The sequence below is a fragment of the Poecile atricapillus genome, chromosome 1 (genome assembly GCF_030490865.1).
Source record: "Poecile atricapillus isolate bPoeAtr1 chromosome 1, bPoeAtr1.hap1, whole genome shotgun sequence".
NCBI lineage: Eukaryota > Metazoa > Chordata > Aves > Passeriformes > Paridae > Poecile > Poecile atricapillus.
Genome location: NC_081249.1, coordinates 113332559 through 113360141, shown reverse-complemented (window position 1 = coordinate 113360141; position 27583 = coordinate 113332559). Strand labels below are relative to the sequence as shown.

The 27583-nt window shown below is 37.5% G+C and overlaps 1 protein-coding gene across 1 annotated transcript in view; it reads left to right on the top strand.

Annotated features, from left to right (window-relative positions):
* Positions 1–27583, top strand: part of EPHA3 (EPH receptor A3) — a 177501-nt gene that overhangs the window by 25276 nt on the left and 124642 nt on the right. The gene's annotated exons all lie outside the window — the stretch shown is intronic.

The following is a 27583-nucleotide window of genomic DNA, read 5'->3' as shown; positions in this document are numbered from 1 at the left end:
GGGGAGGTTAATGTGGAAAACCTCTAGTAGGATGGTGGAAAAATATCCAAGAATGGGATAAAGTAAGGATGTAGGTGCTTTATCTGTGTAACTGATTGAGTGTTGCAGTCTAGAAACACCTCACAGCAACACTGCAGTTTAGTTTACATTCCTTTTACAACCGGGGGATTTAACAAGTATAAGCTAAATGGGTTCTGGAGGGATTTCTTGAAAAGAAAGATAACAGCACAGTGTGGCTCATTTCTTCACAGCTCCTAAAAATGAGAAGTCTGGCCTTAAACTGACTTGTGATCGAAACACTTTTATAATAGGAGACATGTTTCTCTAAAATCTGAATGTTTTCAAGACCTTTTCCAATCTTAATAGTTCTTTCCATGATAGCAAAAAATCTTAAGATACTATTTTCTTCTCAGAGGGGAGATTTTGTCTGTTAAAAGATTCAGCAATAGCAGTGCTTTTTGGAAATTTAGTGTTTTGGGGTTTGTTTGTTTGTTTGTTTGGGGTGGGGGTGGGTTTGTTTATTAGTATTTGTGTTCATGGGGTTTTTGTTTGTTAAAAAAATCAAACATTTTCTGTGGGTAAACAGGATCCAAAAAAAAAAAAAAGAGAGCTCCGGGTATAGTGACATTAAACCTTCAGGTCTGTGTTGAGAGATGTCATGTATGAGGGTGAGTGAAGAATCAAAGAGTGGAATGAAATCTCCAGAAAGCAACCTGGATTTAAATTGCTTATGGAGCTATTTCTGCTGCCTTCCGACTGGAAGGCTTGGAGCTTCTTTCCCGTGTAACAGTAGGGAATAAAGATGCCACAACAACCTTCATGTTCCAGAGGAAAGACAGGACCCTTTGGCTTCTTTGAGAGGGAGAGAGCTTGGGTTAACTCCTGGTTTCCCTGAGACTCTGACTTTGTATTTCAGAGATTGATTCAGTGACGTTTGTGCCTGTTGGCTTTTCAGAACTCTGCCTTTGCACACCTCTGTAAACACTCACTCAGAGTCCAAACAAACAGGATTCTTACTTTTCACAAGAACTAAAATCCCAACCAGAGCTTCAGAAGTTAATTTTTTTCCTGACTGTAGTTGGATACATCATGTGCAGTGCATTCCATCAGACTTATGGGATGTGTAACCTGGCAAAGCCAACACTGCTACTGGAACTTGAGAGTTTATGTTCCCTGATATCCTTGTGTTACCTGTTTTACTTTCACTAATATTTCTGTGACACTTTATTAATAAACATAATGTATCTGTGATGGTAATTTAATTTTACTTTGAAACCTGGTAATAAATGTTTGAACTGCAGAGCGTTTCTGTAGAAGTGTTTCAGCCTGAAGAAATGTTTAGAGGAGAAGCTGAGCTGCGCTTCTGCTGATGGCACCGTAATTCAGCAGTGTGTATTCAGAAGTAAATGGTTTTCAGATTAGAACATCCTCTTACAATGAAAACATCCAGAGGGTGAATGTTAATCAGATCTGGTAGAAAAGTGCTGTGTGGATGAAGGACAGGCAGAGGTGGTGAGGTAATGCACAAAATAAATGTGCAGCCCAGGTGCAAACTTTCCCTTTACCGTGGGGTTGATTTTACAGAACCACAGCAGTCCTGAATTGTTACTCCTGCAGACTGGGAACTAACTGGAGTATCTAAAATAAGTACTAAAGGCAGGTGTTTGTTTTAAAGCACAGAGGGTGGGGTGGGATGTGAAAATCTGGGAACAATCCCCTTACTGAACATCAGCACTGTCACATTTTTAATTTAAATGGTGTGTTAAGAGAAACTTGTGCATTGTCTGTCTTGTGCTGCAGCAAGCAGAGGGTTTATTGTGGGCTACACCACTGACTTCCTGAAGAGTTAGGGATTTTTGTATTAAAGTATTGATAAAGAAAATGGAAGCAAAAGCTGAGAGAATGGAAAGCATTTTGAAAATAATAAATGCTGAATGTTGGTGTTCCTAAGATTTTAGGACAACTGACATATCTTGCATGCTACATTTTTGAAAATTCAGTTATTGCATGTGACTTCACTATTGCAATGTCTTGATTTAGAAGGTGGAGGGCAGCATTAAACCCATAGAGCTAATTTACTGGGGTAAACCACTATTAATAGGGACACAAAATGAAAGGTCTGCAATCTGTGTTACATAGGCTGAAACGTGGTGACTTTGAAGACAGACCAAAGAAAATACAAAAATTTTACTTGACTCAGTTGTCTTTTAGTCTGAAGAGTGGGAGATTCCTATATAGAAGGTGTGAAAGAGCAATATAATCTGTTATTAAGTATATAATTTGCATTAAATATGTAATTGTTTATGTCCTTTGAAAAATAAAGAGGATTTAACAGTGGAGCAAGGAAGTGTCTGAACTGAAGGTTCATAGGTTCTTGTAATACTGATGTACAGAAGTTTTGCAGGGTTACATCTGCCCCTCAATTAAACATAAAATGTATATTTAATTGCCTGTGACATGTTTGGAAGTGAACTTTTTTAAACCATATGCCTTTTAACTGGTGCGTGGTAGAGGTATTTACAAGCACTGGCCAAATGTGATGTAGGTTTGTTTAACCTGCTTCCCTAGTTGAGTTCAAGGCAGTGCTGTGACCACATGTAAACAGGTTTTGTCATGGCCACTTGCAACGTGTTGTATTTAGGATTCAAGTTTATTTAGTAACTTATGGCAGGGATTTATTTCTCTTTGTCTATGCCTTGTTCATATTCAAATTGGAATTGTGCTGAATCTCCATTGTAACTAAGAGTAAAATATTACTTCTTGTAGGTAATGCTCCTTCACTGAACATAACAAAGAGATAAGTTAATGTAAAGGTTTTGTGTTTGGGGCTTTTTTTCCTTCCTCTGGCATCCTAAATGTGAGTAATGTTTTGTAAATGCATGAACCAAAATGAACATAAATTACGTTTTGGCATCACGTTCTGTGCCAGACGTTGTGGAACAAAGTCATGGCTGGAAAGGACAGAGGTGGAGCGAGTGTCTGAAGAGGAATCATTGGTTCAGTGTGACTGTAAATGCCTTTGTTGTGAAGAGAAAATGAATGCAGAATTGTAGTAAGTAACCATTGATGGCTGGTATGAGCAATGGGTATGGTATTCTGGGCAACTGGAAAGGTTATGGAATGGCTAATGGCATTATTAAAATGATAATAAAGTAAGAATGCCAAAAGGTCAAAATAAATAATAAAGATATATTGTATTATCTGAGAGAGAATGAGCAAATAAAAAAAAGAAAAAAGTGAAGAATCTTAAAAGTAACCCAGAATAATTTGATTAATGAGGAGTTTGCATAAAACCAAAATTAGGTTAAAAACATTGTTTCAGTGTCCACAAATTTCTAAAAATGTGTAAAAAGAATAATGCAAGAAAGATGGTATTGGGATGACTGACATAGAATAGTTTAGAATTAGGTTTTTTTGGTGCCATTTGACATTTTGTACTGAAATGACCAGGGATATAGGGGAAAACAGGAGATCACAATATAATAGATATTAAAAAGGAGCAAAAGAAGATGGAACTGAGGAAGAGACCAAGAGGAAATTCAGGAAGGAGAAAAAAAGAAAAATGTAGGATGCAATCTTTAAAATACATAATCATGTATTAAAGCTGCAAACTGAGAAAAAACCAGACATGGTTTACAGGTAATTTTTTTTTCCTCTTGTTTATTGAACCAGGAAGAGAATTCATGTTTGCTTCCTGCACTGGGGTCTGTAGGGCAGCATGGTCCATTCTGTCCAGAGGACTGTGTGTTCCTGAAGCAGTGACTCCTTCCATAGCAGCATTTCTCCTTTTTTTTTATTTTTTATTTTTTTTTAAGCCTCTTTTTTCATGGTTCAGCAGATACCTTAATGGGTAAAATAAGTACAGAGTCCTTTTCAAAGATATTATAGTATAAAGCAAAATTCTAACCATTCTTTGCTTACATTTTTAGGGACAGATTAGAAGTTCTCTGTGCTTTTTTTCCGTGAAGGTCACACAAATGCAAATATCTTTAAAGTAATACACACACTCACTCTTGCCTGTTAAAGAAGTTGAAAAACAAAAAGCTCTACAAATTTATATACTTTTAATAGTCTATGCAGCCTTTGCCGTGCATAAAAATAAATTTCATAGCCTTACAGATAAGATAATATCTGTGAGTTGCATTAGGTCCTGAGAGGTCAGGGTTTTTATCAGTCCTGCTGTACAAATCTTGTCTTTTCTTCATCCAAACAAGTTGGTATTTTTTAGTGTTTGCATGATAATTTCAAAAGACTCGTCCAAAAGAAACTTACATTTATTAAACTAGAACTTCTGCTGCTGGTATATCAGAGCAACCAAATGCAATGTATGTGAACTCAGGGAAACACTTGTGGAAATCAGGTTTTTATTTTACTGGAAGTTAAAGAAACCCCAACCACCCACAAATCAAAAAAGCCCTGCCATTCCCAAAGAAAGCAGCCCGTATTAAAAGAATTCAGTTAAATTCAAATGAAGGCTATAGACCAGATCATTGTATTGATATCAAGTTCTTTGTGATTGATGGTACAAGAGTGAATAAGAAATTAATTTGATAGTCATTGATTTTGTACTGCAGCGTATTGACAGCGTGCAATGTGATATCTGCCTTACAGAACTTGACTACTTTCTTATTGTTCTTAAAGGTTATTCTTTATTTCTCTGCTTCCTACCTTTTTATTACTATGAAGAAATTAACATTCCAGCCTTTCTGTTTTGAGCAACTCGTTTGGTATCACGGGGTAATTTGGTCTGGACCACTTTCCTCCTTTTGAGAAATTAAGTCTTCATTAAATATCTTTCCTCCAAAGTTTTCATAACAAAATAAGATTTAATGGATGGCTACATATACAAAAGTTTTACTGGGTATGCAGATTTAAAGACTAGGTGATAATTTTCTCTACCTCCTGCCATTTAATTTTTTCCTATGTCTTCTTTAAACTCTACTGCCTTTATTCCACAACTCTGAATAGTTTCAAACGAGTGAAAAGTCATCAAGCCACATAAATAAAATTTATTATATAAACTTTGGAACTTGGAAAGCATTTGGACATTAATACTGAGGGCAGTCTCAGTTTTTGAGGATATTACCGCTGGCTTTTTGTGCCTGTAGGCATAGGAAATTTAAGAGGGTATTGGACCTACAGCTGTAGAAGAGTTTTGGTTAAGATATGTCATTAGACCTCTCCAAAGGTCTGTAGAAAGGGTAACTTGCAGAAAAAAGAATCCAGTTATTTAAGTTTTTGTGACAAATTTGGATCATTTGCCTGCTTTGCATAAGTGTGCCATAGAATTTGCATAGAGTGGAATGCTGGGACAGGTAGAAGTTGAGGACATGAAGAATAAATTGTAATTTTCAGAAGGCACCACACTACTTTAGCAGCTGGAAGTGTAGCTGGAATTGACCCAAGCCAGAGTTTCAGTTTAGCAAATACAATTGCTTGATTTTGGTGGAGTTATCTGGGGAAGGAGCTGGAAAAGGGAGCAAAAATTAAGCATTTCAGTCATTGAGCTGGGTCATTTTAGAAAGAACTGCATTTTAACATGGAGGATTACTGTGCTTTTTAAAATGTTATTATGTAGCACAGCAACAAAACGTAATTTAAGTTTCATTCTTATTTGTGGCATAGGATCTATAGGCCATGCACATGATGCGTTTATGGCTGATCTGTTTATCAGCTGTAACAATGTCATATCACATTTTTGAATTTTAGCATTTTAGTTGCACATATTTGAATTGTTTATGCACTTCCTTTAGTGATCAAGTCACTGTATATCATAAATCAGAGGAAATCAGACAAAGAATCATATTTGGTGTTGTGTCATATGACTTAGAGTTTGAGACTAAAAAAATTTTATTCTGTTTTTAAATTTGCATGACCCAGATGTTACTTCTGTGTCAAGAACAAATGTGAGCCTCCCTAGAATGTTTTTGTCAGAACAAAATAGTCAGTGTTGTATTTCAGTCATTTCCATGGCTGGGAAAGTTCATATCATCTGAAAAATTCATGGACAATATATTACAGGGGAGGACTGTGGCGTGATAAGAGAGCACAGGATATTAAAAGAGATTATACATCCAAAAAATAAGGAGAGATTTACCATACTCAGGAACTGCAGGGTGGATGAGGAAGAATGAGAATGGAAAATTAGCTCGCAGATAAAAAACCCCAAGCAGCTGAAGGTCAAACACTGACAAAGTTTTATTTGAGTGGGGCTTTGTCCCTTTGCCCAATGTTCTCCTGGCCCTTGCTTCCTGTGTGGGATAAACTCCCCCAGTCCCCTCCTGGGCACTCTGGAGCTACCTTGGTCTGGGCCATGGTTCATGGAGGCAGCAGAGCCATGCAGAATTGCAATGCAATTTTCCAGCCATTCCTAGAGAAGAGAATCGCAGTCTGCTGTCCTCCTATGAAATAAAACAGCTGGGTGGGGTGAGGGGATGCTCTGCTTATTTGTTTCTTCTCACCCTGGGTTGTGTGTGTTTCACTGTGGGTAATTGACACCACAGTTCACAGCATCTCTGAATTTGTTCCACTTTGTCATGAATACCTGATACTTCATTGTCCTGTGGTTCTTAGCCTCCTTCTGCAAGTGCAGTGAATAGGGTTTTATCTTTTTTTTTCCCTCTAGATGCTGTTTTGCTCAAAGCAGATGTTTTATGACAAATAATTTGAGGGTGTAACATGGAAGAGATGTGAAATAAAGCTGCTTGAGTGCAGCATTGTCTGGAAAAAAAGTAGAGGCCTGTGGAAGAAAAATAATGTAACAGCATCACTGCACTTGTAGTTGGAAAAATGACTGTGTTTATTTAGATGAAATTTACTGAGCGAAATTTATTTGACTGTGATGTTGTAGTACAGTCTGTAGTATAATCCATTATATTAATTTGTTTTGTGGTAAGATTTTATTAGTTTCTAAGTAATATTGGGATATTGTTTACCTATTTGTTTTAGTAGTTGTGAAAATTTTGCTCATAACAAAGCTTTGAATTGTTCATAATAAAAATGCTTCTGCTTTGAGGAGCATTTAGCAGTCTATACCTCACATAGAAGAGGTGTGTGATGGACAGAAAAGAGCTGAAAGATGTTTTTATGCCTTTGTTTTCTTCTTATGGAAAAGAGAAGTTGAAGAGATCACTCGAATTCCAGAGCTTCCATGATTGTATTGAGTCTTGAAGGACCTGGAGATATCTATTCTGGAGACAACTCTTCTACAAATTGCAAAGCACTTCCTTACTCCTCGTAACAAAGAGAAGCAGACTGGTAAATAACAAACTTCAGTGGTAGAAGGACAGTGAACCGACCACAGGGGAGTTGGACACAGAATTGAGATGAGACACTGCTGTCATTTTTTTCTTCTCTGGTTTAGGAAACTTAGTAAACACCAGCTTAGGATGTGTTAGCTTCCTTTGTCTTCTGCTAGAAGTCTGGTGCTGATGCAGAATTGTGTGTCAGCTTTAGAGCTGATCACACTGTGTATAATTCATTAATATTTTAAGAACATCTGATTTTAATAGCAGAGCTATTTTGCAACTCATGTTTTAAGAAGCTGTCCAGAAGACAGCTTGACTTCATCTTCTCCTGTGTGTGTTTTCTTTTTAATAACATCTTACATTTTAACTTTTTTCTTTTAATCTGTGCTCTGATATTTTTTGTTGTCTTGATTAAGGAAAGTCACAAAAGATCACATAAACATATCCTTAGCTGCAGAGGATTCAGAACTTGGCTGGTCTGGTTCCTTCATGTCTTGCACTGTTTGCTGAATCGTGGAATTCTTTTGTCCCTGAGAGGTCTGATGTTTGGGTGCCTGAAAGGAGGAATTAGTAGATTGTTTTTTCTTGAGTAAGCAGCACTTGTGATTTTTTATTAATACCTCTGGCTACTGTTACACAATTTCTGTTGTCTCAAAATGCAGAATGAGCTGTGTTCCCAAACTGGAGAGTGCTTAGGAATTATCAGTGGTACATACACTTTTTTTTTTTAATGAGATACATGTTTCTTCCACTGGAAATATTCAGGGTGGGTTTTCCTTTTCCTTTTCTTTTTTTCCAGCTGTTTCTGTTTTAAACCTGTAATTTGAATAGTTAAAACAGCACAAGAACATAGCAGGAACATTCATTAGAATGAACGGAATAAAGCTGTGGTGTTTCAAAAGCATCTAGATTTTTGGATCCTATTGGAATTAGTGAGTTTGCTATTTGTAAAATTAAGCAGACACTTCTGAATTTGGGGGAGCAAGTGTTTTATTGATTTCTTCTGGTTCTTGTTAGAAAAGTCAGTGTTGTGAAAGTTCTCTTCTTGCCCTAAGAAGGAGTCAGAACTATAATAGGGAAAGTTTTAGGGGCTGAAGCAGCTTTAGTTTTGGAGGATCAGGATTTACTTTGAGGCTGAGGAGCTGTGCTTTTCTAAGAACCTTTTCCAGCAGCGTCTTAAAGTGAGGTTGCTGACCTTGTCTCTGAAGTTCTTCCTGTTAGCAAACTCGTTGTCAGGCTCTTAAATACAAAGGCATTGTTAAAAAAGAAGGAACCTTGTTGACATTTTATTGGGAATTTTTAAAGCATCAGAAAACTTTTAATAGGTAGGTTAAATGTGGGCATTGTTTTAGTAAAAAGAAAAAGTAATCTTGAACTAATTGAAAGTCCACAATTAGTCGGGATCACAGGTGGCAAGAAGAAGTTTTAATGATAGCCTGGCCCAGGCCTTGAGGTAAATTATGCATAATTATTCATAACTGCTATTTTTGGCTTGCTTGCATTTGTCCTAGACCTCTGCCTGAGGAAACAATTTGAAATAATTAGTGTGCTGGTGCACTGACAATGATGAATGAATCAAATGCATCTGGTGCCAAACACGGGTCTTGATAAGAAGCAGATAACTTTGGCAACTGTGGATTTTTTGTTTTTAGATTTCTGAGACTGGGAACAGTTTGTTCTTGTTGGTTTTTTTGGTTTTTTTTTTTGTGTGTTTTTTTTTTTTTTAAAGACTGACATGTTCAACATAGCAAATTACCACTCACTGGGCTATGATCAAAGTGCCGCGAGGAATTCCAGCACTGCGAACACGAAACAGCTCTGCACTCTGTGTGTGCAGCTATTCATGGCTGAGAAAATGAAGGGGTTATTAAGGTGGGACATTTTGAAAACTCAGGTCAGCAGAGCCAAAAGTTAATGTTGAACCAGCAAGATGCCTTGCTTATCTTACACAGGTTGCAGGCACATTTTATGTCAATATTCAGCAGCATAAATACAGCTGTGTATCATTATTGGAGGAAAGCTAAAGCAGAAACAGAAAAGATTGTGTTCAGATTCCTGCATTGTGGCTTAGTTAATGCTTCTGAAGTCCTCAGAGGCATTTTCTTTCTCTGGTTTGAATGATCATTTCTATCTATGTAACTCACTTTGAACCACTATGGGTTTAGGTTCAGGTGAACGTGAGGCTCTTAAAATTAGATGTGTTTAATGAAGAGGGAAGAAGTTAATTTCAGTGAATATGCCCTAATTTTCTGGACTTCTACATATTTTTATCTTGTTGGACTAGTGAACAAATGTTTAGTAGTTCTGAATTTGTTCCAAATAAATTGATTAAAACAGGGTGCAAAGTAGTGCTCAGGTTGGTGTCTCCATAACTGATCTGTGAGCAGCAGTCTCTCAACACAGAGATTGTCTTCTACTCACAACCTTGAAATTATGTGAGTAAAGTTCTCTGCAACAAATGTGGCTCTAAAGAAAGATTTTCCAGACTGAAATGCAAGGTATAAATTTTGTGGGAGAGCTGACAGCCCAAGAGTTGATCTGTTTATTAACTTTTGTATGTGCTTCAGGTAAAATTACAAAATAATCCTCGTTACAACGAGGATTTAAATTTTTGAGCTTGTTGACTGCTGCTGCATATGTTGTGCTTTAAAGGAGTTGATTGGTGACAGGCATCTTATGCATTTGATTGAACCTTAAACTCTGTGCAAACTTCAATAGAATTAATATAATAAATTTTCCAACTTGTAGCTAGTCTTTAACCTTCTGCTTCTATATGTAATTAATGTTTTTTCTAGTGATTTTTCCAATGCCAATCCTAATATTACACCAGAAACACCTCTTTGGGCAGTGAACTCTTAATATGTTGAGGATGCCTTGGCAGAATATGGATCTAGAGGAATTTTTAGCCTATCCAAGAGAAATCTGTTCCTAAGACAAGTTCTGCTGTGATAATAAATTTGAATAATCAGATATTTTTTCTTGTGAACATCTCTCAGGGCTGTGTCCAAATTGCCTAAAATCACTGAAGTTTTTTGTTTGTTTGTTCTTTCTTCTCAGTGGTTTCTGGATGTGCTGCTTCGTATTGATGTGGGAGGATGCTGGGGAAAGAAAACATGGGGAATAACTCTGTTTAGAGCCTTAGTCCAGAACCTAAAAAGAAATTTAAGTATTAAATGCTGACTCACTGCCTATGCACCTTGCAGGTTGTTCACTCAGGCAAAATATTTAACTAGCATGGGTTATTTTTATCTTAAATGCCAAAGATGCCAGAAGTAAAATGCAAAATGAATGAATGCCTGAGCAATTCAGTCTCTTGAATTGCTATTACAGTCAGACTGCTCAGAGCCTCTCTTGTTGTCTACTTCATTCTGGATTCTGCCTTTTCCCACAACTGCTGAGGTTCTGCAGCCAACTCCTGCAGCTGACTCAGGTGTTCCTCCTGCAGAACAGGTGTCCTAAGAGAGATCTAAGAGGATGCTGCATTCTACTTTACAAAACCATGGGGACCCTTGACCTGTGGCCAGAATCCAGAATACATTTTTCAAACTCTCTCTCTCCAGAAGTACCAGAATCCGGACCAGATCTTGCCATTCATCAGGTTTTCCCACTCTTCTTGAGCTCAAAGGTCTTGTAGGAAAGAAGATGCATAATCACTGAATTAGGTGGTATCACCATGTATGTGCACCCTGGAGCAGAGCTGGATTTCCACACCTGAAAGACCATGCAGTTGTTTGACATTTCAGTAGCTTTGTGGAAAATGACGTTATTTTCTTCATTCCCCAGTCTATTTTGAGGATCTGGTAGGGATGGTTTCTTTCAGTAGGTGCTCCAGACTTTTCAGTGAAGAGTTTGCACCTCTGGAATCAGCCTAACAATTGTTTTCCACAATGTCAAGAGCTTTTGACCTGTAGAGTAAACCCAGCCTCTTGACTTGTCCCTGCTTCCCATTTCTTCTGGATGTTCCATGGGGCTAGGACAGTGTTTCCTGGTGGCTGAAGGTGTTAGCTGACTGTGCAGTGATTTTTAAATGGTGAGGATTATTGGAGCACTGGAGGAATCCCCCTTTTTCAAACTGAAAGGAGTAAAATAATTTAAAAAAATAGGTTGTGAGCTCTTGTAAGTTGTTCAAGCTTGCACAGAATCACAAAGCCTGTTCCACAAGTGGCAGAAATAGGTGATTTTTATTTTCCCTAGATGGACATCCTTACTACACATTGCCCACAAATATCCTGTGGCTTCTTGCCTTCAAAGCATTGCCATCAGTCTAGTGCCTGTTTGTTCTGTTAAAATATGGTTTATTCTGTTGGCTTTGGGTTTGTAGCAGTTCAATTCTGCTGTTCTTTGTCCCAGCCTATAAAAAATAAATATTTAAGAGATTTTTGATCATAGTCAAGTTCCTCTGTGCATGTGTTGATAGCAGGCTCACTTTTCACCCAAAGAGGTGAGTCTTGGTGAGTATTGAACCTACATAACTGAGGTTTCACTGTTGAGTATTCTTTCTTTGGTTTTGGGTTGTTGGTTTTTTTTTTTGTCATCATAGAAGCAATGATGCTGCAATGACTTGAGAGCTTAGAGCTCTATAGGCCTAATTTGCTTTCTGGAGAAAAGAACTGAATCCTGAGCTCAGGGGAAAGAACTGTGTCTTTTGCAGCCATTTAGGAAAAATGCCGAGTTTTCAATGTAATGAAATGGGAAGCTTACAAGACTTAAACAAGTAAATAATATAGCCTGGAAGGACTCTCCAGTGGTCCTCAAAATAACTGGATTTTTAAGTGGCCATAGGAACAAGAATAATTTACTCTTTATCTATTAAATTATTCTTCACAAATCAATATATTTGATGTGGAGTTTTTTTTTTTTGGTGATAGAAACAAATCAGGGTGAATGATGTTTTCTGAGGGAAAGAAGTGAGTGCTCTTATGTGGAGTAAGAAGGGGAAGAATGTTTGGGGTGCTTTGTATGTTTTTTGAACAGTATTTCACATGGGTTTTGTTTTGCAATGGGAAAATAGTTAGTGGTAGATTTTCATGTGATTTGGAGTTACTTTTTTTTTTTTTAATTACTGTTTTTTCTTGCAGTGTACTCCTTTCCCATAAAAAAAACAACTGAAAATGATAATTTCTTTGAGGCAACAGGGTTGAACAATGTACTGTTTTTCCTCAGATGGAAGCAGAGTGCAAATAAGCTTTATTGAGGAGAAGAAAATGTTCTTTGAAGTGGATAAACTTATTTATTGTTAGTATCTGAAGCTGTCACATTCAGTCTATGGACTGAGCATGATAATAAGCCTCAAAGGTTATCTTCTTGTGCATTCCAACATTTACACAGAGAGTGGGGTGTGCGGGTTAGGTAATAAATTTTGGTTTGGTTTGGCTTGATTGTATTTTGGTTTGGTTTTGTTGGGTTTCTTTTTGGAGGGGGCTTTTGGGGGGTGAGTTTTTTTGTGTTTCTTAATGTGTTTTATATGACCTTAAGCAGAAAAACCAGGTTGTTCATCCTGTCTCCCTGTTGTTCAGTGCTGTGGCAGGAGCTCCTTCTGGGGTTAGCCATCCTCAGCTGTTTTGAGTTTCCATGGCAAAGTTTCCTGCTGGGCAGGAGGGGACACTGAGAGGTATTCAGGTGCTGATGACACCCAGGTAAATAAAATGGAATTGTTAATCTAACTCCATGCTAGTCCTCAAGCCTGGACAATAAAAATCACTCGTGCCCCTCCTAAAGATTCATTAACAGAATGGACCGTGCTACTTTGACACTTTAATTAGTTGCCATGCTTTCTTTTTTTCCAAGTTAACCTTTCCTTTGGTCACTTGATTGAAATTGCTGGTAATTGTAGGGCTGTTAGGGGTCTGTTTGTGCAGAGTGGACATAAAGGGGCTTTGCTGTCCAAGGGAGCAGGCAAATGGTTCCTATCACCTGGGAGCTGCTGGGATGTGCCTGTCCCACACTCTTCCCCTTAAAAAAAGGGCAACCAAACAGAAAAAAAGCAAAGACAAACCCAACAGAATACCACAAGAAGTTACTTTCAAGGAAACCAGTTCTTCCCCACTGGAAAATGAATAGGGTAGTGAGAGTGGGCTGACACAAAATTAGCATAGGGAATATTTCTTTGCCTATTTCCTGCATTATGTAACAATGTGTTATGCTCAGCAGTTACCAACTTGCAGGGAGATCAATAAGTTTTTAATTTTTTTTTAATGACTGCTGAATAATGCATTGTACTCCTGCAGGAAAAGAGTAAGATTTTGGATTGAAATTTTCTGGCTAAGTAAAACAAAAAAATTGTACAGGTTAACTTAAACTGGTATAGCTTCCTGGATCTCAGGTTTTTTTGTATAGATGTTTAACATTGTGCCATATTTAACATTTTCTTTCCAGGTGTAAGACAAAGAACCTCACCAAATTTATTTTTTTTTTCCTAGCAGACTTCTTGTGATTTTTGTTTATTAGCCAATGAAAACCAGCAATGCTTCCCACTAAATGCTCTTATGACACTTTGTTTCAACTTTTCTCCACTACTTTAGTCAAAGACTGGAATTTCTCTGTAGTTTTGATTGCCCTTCTCTTAGCTAAGGTCTCTATTTTCAGAAAGTAATGTCATTAAAGGATGACTCAGTCCATTTGTGTGCTCAGACATTTGTATTTGAGTGTTACAGAAAAGTCCACTTGAATTTTCTGGTTTGTAGTTATTTTAAACCAGGACATTACAGATCCTGTTTAGTCTGATAAAACATGAACTTCTGTTTTGAGAAATGTTGTGTTCTTTCTACTGTGATAATTCACTGTGGAGAGGCATGGGGCCCTCTCTCAAATCTGTGCTATAAAATAGCATCTACCATTCAAACAAAACTTTTCATGGGCAGAGATGAGTCATTCTTGCATTTTCCTATTATGCTCTTCACAATGGAATTTGTCCTCAGTACTACCACTTTTCAAGTAATAAAGGTAGCAATAAAAATACTTTCCTGAACTTGTCTGCTACAAAAAAAGTGCCATTACCTCACTTTCGGGATTATTAAACTTCCTTTTTTTTTTCCCCTTCAGGTGACCTATTTTGTAGGGCAGATATTTCTGAGAGCTCTTCCTTTTTCCACAACTAATCTGCCTTTATTGTGTAAATCTCAGTTTATTTGTCATCCTAAATAATTTTAATTCTAGCTACGTGTTCAATTTTAAGTTAATGCTGTATTTTGTGATCATAAACCAGTAACACTTGAATGGATTTTAGGTTGTTTCTGTGACAAGGGTTTTGTTTGGATCACACATGTGCAGTCACCCCAGAATTGCTGTAGTGATTGAATTAACATTATTTAAATAAGTGGCTGCTAAGTGTAGCCTGGAAATGGTTAACAGAAATCGTGTTTCTGCTGTGGGGTGAGGATACCTTCCCTGCTGATGGAGGAGACAGGGCCCTTAGGGTACAGGCTTGAGGAACAGAAAATGTTGGTTGGGTCTGAGCAATCACTGAAGGTGTCTGGGGAAGTGCTTTTATGTAGGAACAAAAGGCCTTGCACAGGTATTCAGGGCACACTCTGCTTTCTCATGCTTGGCTGGAACAAGAGTTCTCTCATCATAATTTAAAGAAGCAACTCAGTGACCTGTGTGCCTACACAGATGCTGTGAAGTGCAGCTACCCAAGTTACTGATTTAACCTTAAATCACCTGCAGACCAGGGGCTGTTTCCCTGATGTTTGTGCTGTGCTTGCTGCTGAGATGGACAATTTCACCTGCATGGTCAAATGGTTTGTGCCAGACACAGGGTGCTCTCCTGAGGATTGTGATGAGGTGGCTGTAAATTATGCAGGAAAGCAGCAGGGCTGGATCTGCTGCCGGCTCCTTGCTGCAGTGTATTGAGTGATACCATTCTGGGAGGGGAGAGAGTCTAGAAAGCAATTATGTGGCTCTAGATGTCTCTTTACCAAAGTGATGGTCTCTCATTTGGGTTGTGGCGAGCTGATGATGCGGCACAGGAATCCAGTTTTACCAAGTAAAAGTTGTGTGTTGCTCCTTCCACGCTTCAGGACTCTGCACGTCCCTTGCTGAACCTCTTGCAGTTCCTCTGAGCCCATTTCTCCAGCCTGACCAGGTCCCCCTGACCCTCTCTGGGATATTGGCCACCCCTCAGTTTTGTGTCACCAGCAAATGGCTGAGGGTGCTCTCAGCCCCACCACCCACACCATTGATGAAGATGTTGAACAGGATTGGACTCTTGGGCTACCTTCAACCAGACTTTGTGATCACAACCTCCTGAACTCAGCTGTTCAGCTTCAGTTCACCTCCCTGTCTACTCAGCTTGTCTGTGTTTTATCAGATTTTTTTTATCAGATTCTCTGTTAGCATGTTATGGGAATAAGTGGTGAAACTGTGCTCTTCCTGGTGGGTTCCTTGTCCTTTGTGTGCTTGGAAATGATTCCCATGATTACTTTTTCCATTACCTTCACAGGGATGGAGGCTGACCAGACTGTGGCTCCTCAGGATTTCCCTACTCCCCATCCCTCTCTGCCTGTCCCAGCCTAGGAGCTGGCACTAGCACTTCATAATTGTTGATCATAGCAGCCACTTCTGTGTGTTTATTTAAGGCTGTTGGTTGGTTTGTTTGTTTCCCTGTTGCTCTATCTTTGGTGTGTTTTGCCAGGTTGACATGCAGATGGATTTTTCCTCCTATCAGCTCACAGTATGGACACTTTAGGGAGAAGGTAGGAGTAGGACAGAGCAGAATCAGCAGCTGAGCTGTGTAGAGCCATGGCTTTCCTTACTGTGCAAGTTGTTTTCCACGTGGTGCTTAGAGGTCACATGTACATCTTTGTAATCTTCACAAGAAAAAGACATCAGAGAGAATTTTAGCCAGGTATTTTGTTTGTGCTGTTTGAATTTGCCTTACCCAGACAGTGGATATTTTTTCAGGGCAGTGAATTTTAATTTATGCTTTAGAACATCGCATTAGACCATCGTGAGAAATACAAGCTCATATCCAAAATGTCCCATCTTGAATATTGCAAATTATCACTCTTATTTAAATTGTCATGCTCTGCCTGTGGAGGTATCCAGTTTGCTGTAGTTAGACTGCAGCTTGGCTCCAACAACATGATTATATTGCCTCTATTTTCTGTCACCTTCACAGCCTTCTGATTTAATTAGGAGTTGCCTTCCTAGCTTTTGGAAAGCTGCATGAATTTCTCTCTCTCTCTCTCTCTCTCTCTCTCCCTCCCTCTTTCTCTCTCTCTCTCCTCTATTATATATATCTATATATCTATACCCACTTGCTAATCCAGACCTTGATTTTTCTGGCTCTTCCCCAAATTTCCAAGTATCTGGGAATAGATCTGGTGCACACCTTTATGTTTACAGTGCCTGCTTTTTCCATTCTTTCTTTGTATCTAAGTCTCTCACTTGATTCAATTTCTTTCTTTCTTTCCTTGACTCAGTTGTCCATAATAATTTCAGAATCATAATCACTTTTGTATTGGATTTTGGATAATTTTTTATTCTTTTTTTCGGATTGCAGCAGCAGTTTTCTTCAGTTCTTGCTTGTCACTCACTATTCTCTTATTGCCTGGTCTTGGAAGTCTCACATCACTTTTCCTCTCCCTCCCGATGTTTCTGATACTTTAAGTTTGGGGTTTTTTTCCTGTTTTATATTTCCCTAAAAGCTGTATTTTTGTTTTCTTTCTACTTGGAAAAATATCCTTGCCTTTTGAGACAGAGCAATACAAACAATTTCTTATTTTTTACAGAGGTCAAAAATGCTTTAATTAAAGACAAATTGCAACACAAAAAAGTATATGAGGTATATATATTTATAAGAAAAAATATGCCTTGCTATTTAAAATAAATAGTTCTTATATTTTTGACTTCTTGAACTCTGCCCACATAACTATGTTTACCAGAAGTTCTAAGTCTAAGGAATTTCTTCTAAAACTGGGGTCTCAGTAAGCATATAAATAAGTATTTTATCATTTTCTTTCCAAAATCCCAGTATATAGTGAATGAAGTATTAAATGTGTTTAACTTATATGTAGGCATGTGAAACATGATTTTTCAGTTTTTTCACAGACTTTTTGTATTCAGTTTAAGTAATATAGCTGTCTTATCAATAATGGCAACAAAATTATTTTCCTGTTGGAAGTGTTCTTATTTATGGAGTGAAATAGGTGCAGTGTAATTACAGTAAACACAATTTCTCATTTAGTAGGAAATAATATTGCATCTAAAATTAGCAGAATCTGGAACATTCCAGAATCTTTAATGCATAAATTATAAAACCCCTGGGCATAAACTGTTTATTTACTATCACCTGCATAAAATACTCTTGTGAGTTCAAAGGTATATTCTGGGGTTTTTAGTTTGTTGTGGTTTTTTGTTTGTTTGTTTTTTTGTTTTCCTGACAATTGAAATGGATAAACAGATTTTTATTTTTGGTATGCTGGGGGCACAAATTGCTGTTTTCATGACAAAAATGTTAGTCTTTACACCTGGAATTTTGATATATGGAATATGAGGCTTGGTATTGTCAAAGATAATGTTTATTTAATGGTTTATTTGTTTGTCTGACTCCTTTGCTTTTGGATGCAGCACCATTGAGGTTCATCAGCAATAATTTTGTTCAGTATAATTTCAAAAATATAACTTCTCTTGTTATGGTTCCTCTGTTCTCCATCTCTTTTTCTGCTGCTGTAAGTGGCATGTGGGTTTAGTTCAAGCTGGAGTTCTCATTTCCCAAAACATTCCCAGTTGGGATGTTGGCTCTGGGACATGTGAATATGAAATAACTCCGAAATGCACTTCTGAACTTCATTGCCTATCAGTAAATCTGTGTTACTGGCTGTATTTCATGGGTTATAAATCAGCAGTGATACTTGATTTTCTCCTGTTTCCTGTGGCTTGAAGCACATTCCAAGTGTTTTCATGTCCTGGGCTTCTCACTAGGTCCCATCCATCTTCTAGGGGAGAATTCTGATTCCAGCAATGGAAAGGATTCCTGACAGCTCAGCTTCTTTGTGGGCTTTGAATTTCACTCTCACAGCGTGTTCTGTTGGGCCCTGGGAAGCAAGGGACTGAAGCTGGAGATCTGTGAGAGTGTTGCATACACATGGTGGCTTTTCTCACCAAGTATATTAAAATGTAATTTTTATCTCTGGTTTATGTGACTTCAAAGACTTCACTCACCCAGAAAGGCTGTGCTGGCCTTATCTCAGAGTCTTGAAATTGAGTCTTTGTCAGAAACATAAATAATTTGACACAGTTCCTGACCTTGGGGCAGGAAAAGACCAGAGATAGGGTGAAGGTTGGTTTGTCTGTCCTCCTTTGGGTTGTGATTCACCCATTCCTGTGGAGGTCATTGTCAGGACATCCTGGAAGGCCATGTGGTTACTTCTGCAAGGCTACCTGGATGGCAAATACAGGGGCTCATTGTATTCTGGTTCTGTGTAAACTTTCACCTCTGGAGCCACAATTCAGCAAAATAAATAAAACACTGAAATCCTTGTCAGATTTTTTTTTTTTTTTTAAATTTTTCCTCTCTGCAGTCTCAAATGCAGAGAACTGAGTCGAACACACATTTATTGATGCACATTCCCAGCAGGCTTCCATTGATATTTAGTGCTTTTTGTGTTAAAAAATAACAAACCTCTCTCCTGTGCAGTTGTTTTCATTTTGAGCTTTTCACGTGCATGTCATCAGTGTCTTACTGAGAGCAGTGCAAGCTTAACTTTATTTTGTAACCTCAGGACCTACAAGTGAGGCAGTTTTGAGTGTTTGAATACAAAACTCTCAGTGCAGTACTATTGAGTGTGTTTATGTCCAACATTATGACAAAGAACTGAAGCCTGAGTAAATAAAAGTAATATATGGAAGTATTTCTAGCATTATGGCTAATTAACAGTCTTTATTTTTAGGGTAATTCTCTGAACCATATTTAATCCCTTCAGTAAGGTACTGGTACCACTGATAATAATTAGTTTAGTGGATTTCTGGAAGCCCTTTGTGCTCCACTGTACCATAGTAAGCTAGAAAATGAAATTTAAGCCTCATATTTGCATGCAAGGCCTAATGGAAGAATTTGGTGAGTAGGGTTATTGGTCAGGAGTTTCTGTTCCTGTTGATGTCTCTCAAACTCCCACAGAGCAAGTACACAAATATACCTGTTTAATGAGAGTTGAATTCCAGGTTCTTTGTGAGCCTTCACCAAAATATGACCTTTAATAATACTATTAATAATACTAGTAATACTATTATTAATAATACTTTTTAGTATTGGATGTATCCTATTCCAAGAGACATTGGCTCTTCCTTGGGCTTTCAATGACCTGCGGCCAAATTTATTTATTTTTTTAAGTGTTTGTTTGTGTGTTTGTCAGCTGTTTTATCTTATGAGCTTCTGTTTACTCTAGACTGGAATTGAATGAACCTGAAAGCTGTAAAAGTATGATTAACTCTTCGGGGTTTTTTATGATTGGTTGATTTTTTTTTATTTTGTTTTTTTTTTATTTATTTATTTTGTTTGTTTGTTTCTACAGGTAAAACTACATAGTTTTTGTGGCATACTTTTTTTTTGTACCTCCTAGTGTGCTGTACAAGTTATCAAATAACAAACAGAATTTTTAGAAAACAATGTATCTCCAATTTACTACTAGACTGTAGAACTGTGAAAATCAGCTAATGCCATTGCTCCTCAAGAACCTTTGGTTAAAATCCTGGTTGAGTTACTTCTGTTTATTTATTTCATATTAGATTAGGCATGAGTTCTTCTTTCATCCCTAGCCTGACACAGGAGAAGTAATTGTTTAATAATGTTTTAGAGCCTTGAGAAATCAAGAGTGTTTCAGCCAGAGGTTGAAAAGATATCTGGACTATCTCCAGAATTCCCAGTCTAATTACTTTCTTCTTGTTCAACTGAAACAAATTTATCTTTAGAAAATATGAAATGTCAATGAAATATGAGTTCCTGTATTAAACGTATTTTTCAATTAGAATAACTGGAAATATGTGCACAGAACTAACTTTTCCTAATTGTATGGTGAGGAAATTAATTTCCATAGAGTTACAGTAAAAATATAATAATTACCATTTCTCTTTTGACTCAGCAGTTGACAGAAGAATAATCACCTTTTTGGAGGTATTTTTAACTTAGCCTTTTAAGCATAATAAGTCTTGTCTGATTTTAGCATGTGTTTAATTTTTAAGACTCTATATGATAGCTATATTTAAAAAGTAGCACGTGTGCTATTTTTATTTATTGCCCTTTTTTTGCAGTACTTCCTAGGCAAGGGATTGGAGAAAACAATATGAATATTATGCTTTTCAGGTATATTCATAACTATTTTTGGCTTGTCCTCATTAAAGGGGAGGTATGATGGCTGAGACAGGATTTCGGATGCTGTTTTCTTTAAGGTGTGTTGCCTTCTACAGAAATAAAGAGGAAATCTCAGAAAAAAAAACGTATTTTATTGATAACTTAGAATGATATCATAGTGTAATTTAAATACTTGTACTGAAGAATGCGTTTTCAAGGAAAACATGGGCTGATGAATGAAAAGGAAGCCTCTTCAGTAGACTTATTGTTCATAATAACAACTTCAAGTTGTTATAAAGAAATTATTCTAAAGATGGAAACATGAAGGTATGTGACTGTATAGCTGCCCAGCTAAAGGATATGAAAAGAGAGCATTGCCATATGAACAAAGTTAAAACCAAAACAACCCAAATACTTTTAAATTATGGTAATTACTCTGAGCAGCCTTTTATGGGATTGATTATGGGCTCCAGCTCTCATGGAAGTTGTTTGAGTTTTCAAATTTAATTGTTGCCTCACCTGAAATTACGAAACATTAGCTGTGTGTCCAAATTAAAGGTTTCCATTTCTAGATTAGCTCCCCATCTGGGTTGTGCCAGGGAGCTGAAGATTTCAGTAGAATCAAGGTCTTTCAGAAGGGGCAGAGTCACAGTGCTTGCCTTTATGTGCAGGGTAACATCCAGTATTGTGATTTTAAAGGTTTTATGGTGTTGGAGGCCAGAGATCTGGAGTTTTTCCTCAGTCTGTGAAAAAGCCCAGCTCCTTGGAACTGGTGATCCTCTGGGGCTGGAGGGAGGCTGCTCCATTCAGCAGGAACCTGCTGCAGGATCACTTCGGTAACGCTGGGGCGGCTCTGCCATCGTCAAATCTGCTGCAAAGCTGGAAGCAGGGACACAAACTTTACAGCATCTCCGCAGGGCAGCTCTTACATTTCCATTCTCAGCTGCATTGTGCTCGCCTCCTGCTCAACACGGGCTTAATCTGCTCCTGAGGGGTAAAACTGGCCTGCACAGAACTGGGAATAAATCTCACCTCTGGACTGGCTGGTGTGGTGTGACTGTTTTCTGGATCCAACATTGCTGTTTCTTGTCTTTCTACCTTGCCAATTTATCTTTATTCATGGCCTGTGCAAGGCACTGGTTGAAGGACACGTTGCTCCAGGAGCAGCTGGAGTAAGGATGTTTGCTTATATTAAGTTTGCTTTTTTTCCTGTTCAGTTTTGCACTTAGAAAACAAGCAAATATTGTTTGGATTAAAGAAACAAAAAAAGTCTGCTATGTAAAATTTGCTCAGAGCTCTGTGTCCCTCTTTGGTTTAATCATCTAAGAACAAACGAGATTTTCTGTTGGGAAGTAGTTTTATATGTATTTGTGTTCCTTGCCCTTGTGCAGTAGTACTGCCAATTATATTTATTAGCCCTAAATATTAAACAGCTGGAAGGATTCCATTGTATATAAATAAGACATTTGAGACCTGGAAGGATGCCATTTCTAATACAGCCAGCTGGTGCTTTTTACAGTTACATTCAGCACAACACTACTGAATTTCACTGTACATTGAGTGTTGTGTTAATGACAATAGGAGAATGTGGTGTGGTTTGGGATTTCTCTAGGAAATGCCATTGTGTAAAAATACATTGTTCTGAAAGACTGGCTAGCAGGGAAATGCTATATTATGCACCTGTTCTATGCATTTTGATGTAAATACTTTTTTTGTTGATGTGTTTTGCTGGCAAATACAGAACAACAAACTGCAGGGGCTTTTCAAATGTGAATTTTTAAGTGTTCTTGTGCCACAGATGTTTTTCATGTTCTCTGTTGTGGTGCTGTTTTCCCATTGAAGTAATGGTTTCATTTTTAAAAAATCCTGCTTGCTGATGCTTCTGAAAGCATTTGCTCTTTTTCTTTTTTTTTTTTTTTTTTTTTTTTTAATGAAGGCATCATTGTTATGGGACAAGAAATAACTTCCACTGTTAATTTTTTCCTAATCTGTTCTTTAGAAAACTGAGGCATAAATGTGGGTGAGGGATATCTTCCTGTTTAGGTAATACAAACAATTTGGAGAAGTGGATTCTTCCCAGTTTTGATTGACTGTGTCCTGGTAATTTCTTTATAAAAGTTTGCCATCACTGCCTGGCTACAGCCAGTTTTAGGTGCTAGGTAGTGCTTTAGGTGGAGCAGAGGGTGGTTCTGGACAACCTGATACTTTTTATTTGTGTTATTATTAAATATTTACAGGAGCTGATTGTTATGAGCTAAGTGTCATGTCTAACATTGTGTGAAATAACTTCTGATTATCATTACTTGAAGACACTTTTTTCATCAGATTTCCACATCCACAGCCTTGTGTGAGATCCATCTTGGGTAAATTTCCACCTCTGAAACATATACACTTAGAGGCTGAATCTTACCTAGTTTATTCAATGCTTGTGGAGAAAGGTGCTTTTATAAAAAATATTATTCAGTGTAGATTTCAGCCATGGGGACTGTTGTGTTGACAGCTTCCCAGAAAATCTGCCTGACCTGTGAGATAAATAAGATTGAAACCTGCTTCTCCAGGAGATACATAGCCTAGGAAAAAAAAAAATAAAAATAAAAAAAAATGAAGCTGTAAATTCCTTGCTTGTCCAAACTCTGAAGGGGTGTTTGAATGCTGGATTCAGATGTCTTAGGAAGTCAGATGTCTTCCTCCTTGTGGTGCCCTTTTTACCTCACTGTGATTAAGAGGCTTTGGCTTGCTGAAGGGTGAGTGTCAGCTGGCCTTACAGATTTGATGATGAAGTATTCATCTGTCTGGCAGTTAGAGATGGGGGGGAAAAAGATGGCTTTCCTCGTCTCTCTGCAGTTTGGTTTAATTATTAGTTGAGTATTCCCATGGTAAGGTATGCACTCACAGTTTTTCATTATTGATTATGTGTGCTTAGCTTCTGTAGGACAATTATTTATTACAATCTTTATTTTATTTTACTTCACAGTTCTTTAAAAGCTCAGAAGCATAACTTCATGGAACACACGTCTGACTGGTTTGGTTAATTTGGGATAAGTTTGGGGCTAGTTGTATGGTGAAAATGCTAGACCTCAGTTTTTATTGGGAAAGTTTAGTATCTGGATACACTTACTGAGTTTCTCATCTCACATGACAAGATACTAGTATTTTGTCTTGGTTGTAATTCTGAAACTTTTTTGTTTAGCTATGAAGAAACCCAAGCTTTAGGTTGAGGCTATGAGTGTGCCAAAGTCCGTGTCTTATGAAAGTTTATGTGACGGAAATGATAATTTCACTGCGTGCATAACTTAATCAGAAAACTCTTGCAGTGTGACTTATTTTTTCATTTACAACTTAGAAAAAATAAAAAAACTCTGGCCAGAGTGTTTACTTACTTACTACCCAGTGGCATGAGGTAATTTCATTCATTTTTGAATGTCAAATGTAGGAAAAAAAATTCCATGGTACTTTTAAAGTTTCTTAAAATCTCAAATCAGATAATTTTCTGTCCTCTGATCTCAGCTGGTTGGTATTTATGGGCCTTGAATCAGTATCTTTGGTGATGTTATGAGGAAAGTTTTCATACTGATGAGCTGCTCTGGAATGCATTTTCCTATAATATAGTCATTACAGGGTTTTTGTTAATAGCAACCTTTCAGAGTTCTTGCATCCTGCTACTATTTTGTTAAGCTTTTAAACAGTATTTGGGGAGGTTTTTTTTATTTAGACTTGTATTATTTTAATGCTTATCTCAAGTTGGAGTTTTACATTTTGTAGTTTAATAGTTTTATAGCAATGTGCTGCTGGTAGAAAAAATAGGGATTTTTTTGCAGTCACACAGTTACATATATGTTGTATTGCAAATGACAGAATGTCCCTCTGTTTCTTACTGTAATTTAGTTGTTTTGTTTTTTTTATTATGATGGATAAAAAGAAACAAAAAGTGATGTCACAGGTGGGATGAAAGAATTGAGATCACTCGTGTCCTAGATTCCCACATTGAGAGGGAGCTTTTCATTGAGTCTGCTCGTAACATCCTAGAAACGTCCTACATTTCCTTCTGTACATTTTCTTTTGTAAAGAAATTGCAAGAAATAAACCAAAGCCGTAAGTCCAGATTTTGGAGAAGAAAATCCTTTTTGGCCCAGCTTTGTCACTTAGGGACATGAGTTAGAGCCTCTCACTGGGGATCTGGAGGTTTTCCTGCACCACTGAAAGCAATCTCTTGTTTCTTGTCAATAACAATATCCAAAGAAGATTTTAAAAAGTGAAAAGTCAACAAAAGAACATTTTCCGAAAGCCAAATTACACACTGGGAAGGGAGTGATGCTGTGGCACTTCTGGACATGCTTCAAAAGTATTGAAAGTGCTTGAAGGCATCAGGAGAATATGACATAAATACTGTGTAATAATATGAATTCAGAAATTGTGTCCCACATCGTTCTGTCACAGACTCCCTGACACTTTTTTTATCAACTTCTTTCTAAAAATTTTTGAGTTTATCATTCCTATTGGACTTGGAGGAGGATAGTTCTGTCATTTCATCATTCCAGAATTTAGGACTTGCCTATTAATTTCCTCTCTAACAATAGCCAAGACTGATAAATATACATAGGTTTTGTACAGTCTTGAAAGAGAGAAATTCCAGCTGGGACGCCTCTGCAGTGTAACACTCCATGGACCAGAGCTACTCAAGGTTTAGTTTTTAATTGTCACTACCTTGATCTCGTTTGATTAATAATACATTAGGCCAGTGTCCCCGGGTTGTGTCTGTTTTGTCCATGGCAGTAACAGGTGAGTGATCTCTCCCTCTCCTTATCTCAACCCACAAGTCTTTTGTCGTATTTTCTCCCCCCGTCCATCTGTTTTATTATTTTCCCTACTTAACTCCATCACTGGAAAAAGAATTTCTCTCTATTTATTATTTTAATTTTTTTTTAAAAAGAAACTTTGTGACGATTGTAACTTTATGGAGCAAGCTGAACATGTGAATTGCAAGTACCAAAAAAAAAAATTAAAACAAGTAGGAATACAGGTTTTTGGGAAACCGTCCTTAATAGAAAAAGCTCGGTGTTTTTGATTATCTGTTTACCACTAAGATCCCTTAGAAAAGGCAATACAGAGGCTTACTGAGAAGAGTTGCAATGTATGAGCAATGCAAATGTACTGCTTGCTTTTTACTTTGATCATAATAATTACTGAATTCCCAAATGTGCTTGAATCTGGTACATGTTGTGATTTGAATGCTTTTCCTGTAATTTTGGTGACTTATTTCATAGTTTTCTAATGAAATAGCTGCAATCTCCACAGTTTTATAACTGTTGAGGTATTTTAGTCAAATTAGCACCCAGTGTGAGCGTGGCATTTCCCTTCAGCAATGCTTCAGCATTAAATGATAGATTTAAAATTTTGTTGTTTCTATAAGTTGAAACGGGGTTTGTTTCAGCTGTGTGAATAGTGTAATTTGCTAAAAATATTTGATAAGAGGCAACAATTGATTAAAATTTTATTGTTCATGTTGTAAATTTAAGTTGTTCATGTTGTTCTGACTAACATAGACATCCAGGCAATTTGATCTTCCTTGAAAATTACTGAAATTATAATTACATGAAGTTATTAATTGAAACTTCTGGATATATAAACATAGTAGCATATGTATAAACATAGTAGTGATGCTGCATTTGTTATGTAAGTCCCATATCTACATTCAAAAGTCTCTGTAAGCATGTTGGATAAGAAACTTATGGCCAAAAAAAAATACCATGGTACTTGTTCAGAAAACTAGTATTTTGCTGTGGAGATGTTTGAAACTTTGCCAGTTCCTGGTTTTGTCTCTATCACCCACTGGACATTTAAAATAGAACTGATTAGAAATTATATGGAAATGATAATCACTAAGTGACTTCTGAATCGGTGTAAGCTGCTTAAAATGTCTGTAAAATTTGGTTTCATTATATAAGCCTGTCTAGTTTCATCCAGGTGTTGTTATTCAGTATTTATTTGTCCAGGTAAGAGCTGCAGACAAATCAGTGCATCCAGCTTCACTGGCGGCAATTATGGCCCTTTGAGGCAGGGTGAGATCGCTGGCTCAGGGCCTGGGCTTGTGCAAGGACATCTGTCAGAGGAGAGTCCTTCACTCAGTTTTGGGAAGCTGGCAGAGGCTGGGAGCCAGGGTCCAGCTGCCTCTTCTGCAGGCAGCAGCTCATCCTCGTGTGGCTGGTGCCAAGCGCTCGAGTGGCCATGAGCTCATGCGGTAATTTTGACTCACAAAGTCCCTGCACTGCCGGCTCTTCATGGAAATGGATTCTGTCATGGCATGCTGCAGCACATCAGCTGCTGTAGGCGCATCCAAGATTGTCTTTTAAACTCTGTTGAACTAGGCAGGAGGAGATAAAACTTGTGTATTGTCAGGTATGTAAAGTGAATTGCAGTAAACTTGGTTTCAATTAAAGGAGAGTATTTATACTGCTTTTATCTGCTGGTTTAAAAAGTGATTTAAAATCATATCTTCAGTGGTGTGTGGACAATTTCATTGTGCAGACCAGCTCTTAGTCAGATCAAAACTTCCTTACATTAGTGGATTGGGAGCTCTCAGATGCTACTGTGATATGGCCATGTTTTTTTTAACTTTGTATATGTGTGTGATATACATGCATTGTAAACCCAGGAAACTGTAAGCACTTCTGCACCACGATTTTTGTCTTTGTACTGGGAAGAGTTCTTTCCTCTCCTACTGTCTGCACTATGCTAAAGTCCTGTAACAAAAGGGGCTTATATAAAACAGTTATTTGACTGAGATCTTAGTTAGGAAATGGGTGTGACTTGATTGTCCAGTTTTTGTTGTGGGGTTTTTTTATTGGTTTTTTTTTGTGGTTCTTTTGTTTGTTTTGTTTTGGGTTTTTTGTGGTTTTTGTTACCTATTGTTGTTTTTTAATTTTTTTTCTGTGGTTGGTAAGTATTTCTCTTTGGTAAGTGTGACTTTGGAAGCCATGTAGGATTGGTATGCGAGTAATTCACAAGTAGGATGCCCCTTCCTTCATATTTTGGGTTAAGAGAATTTATC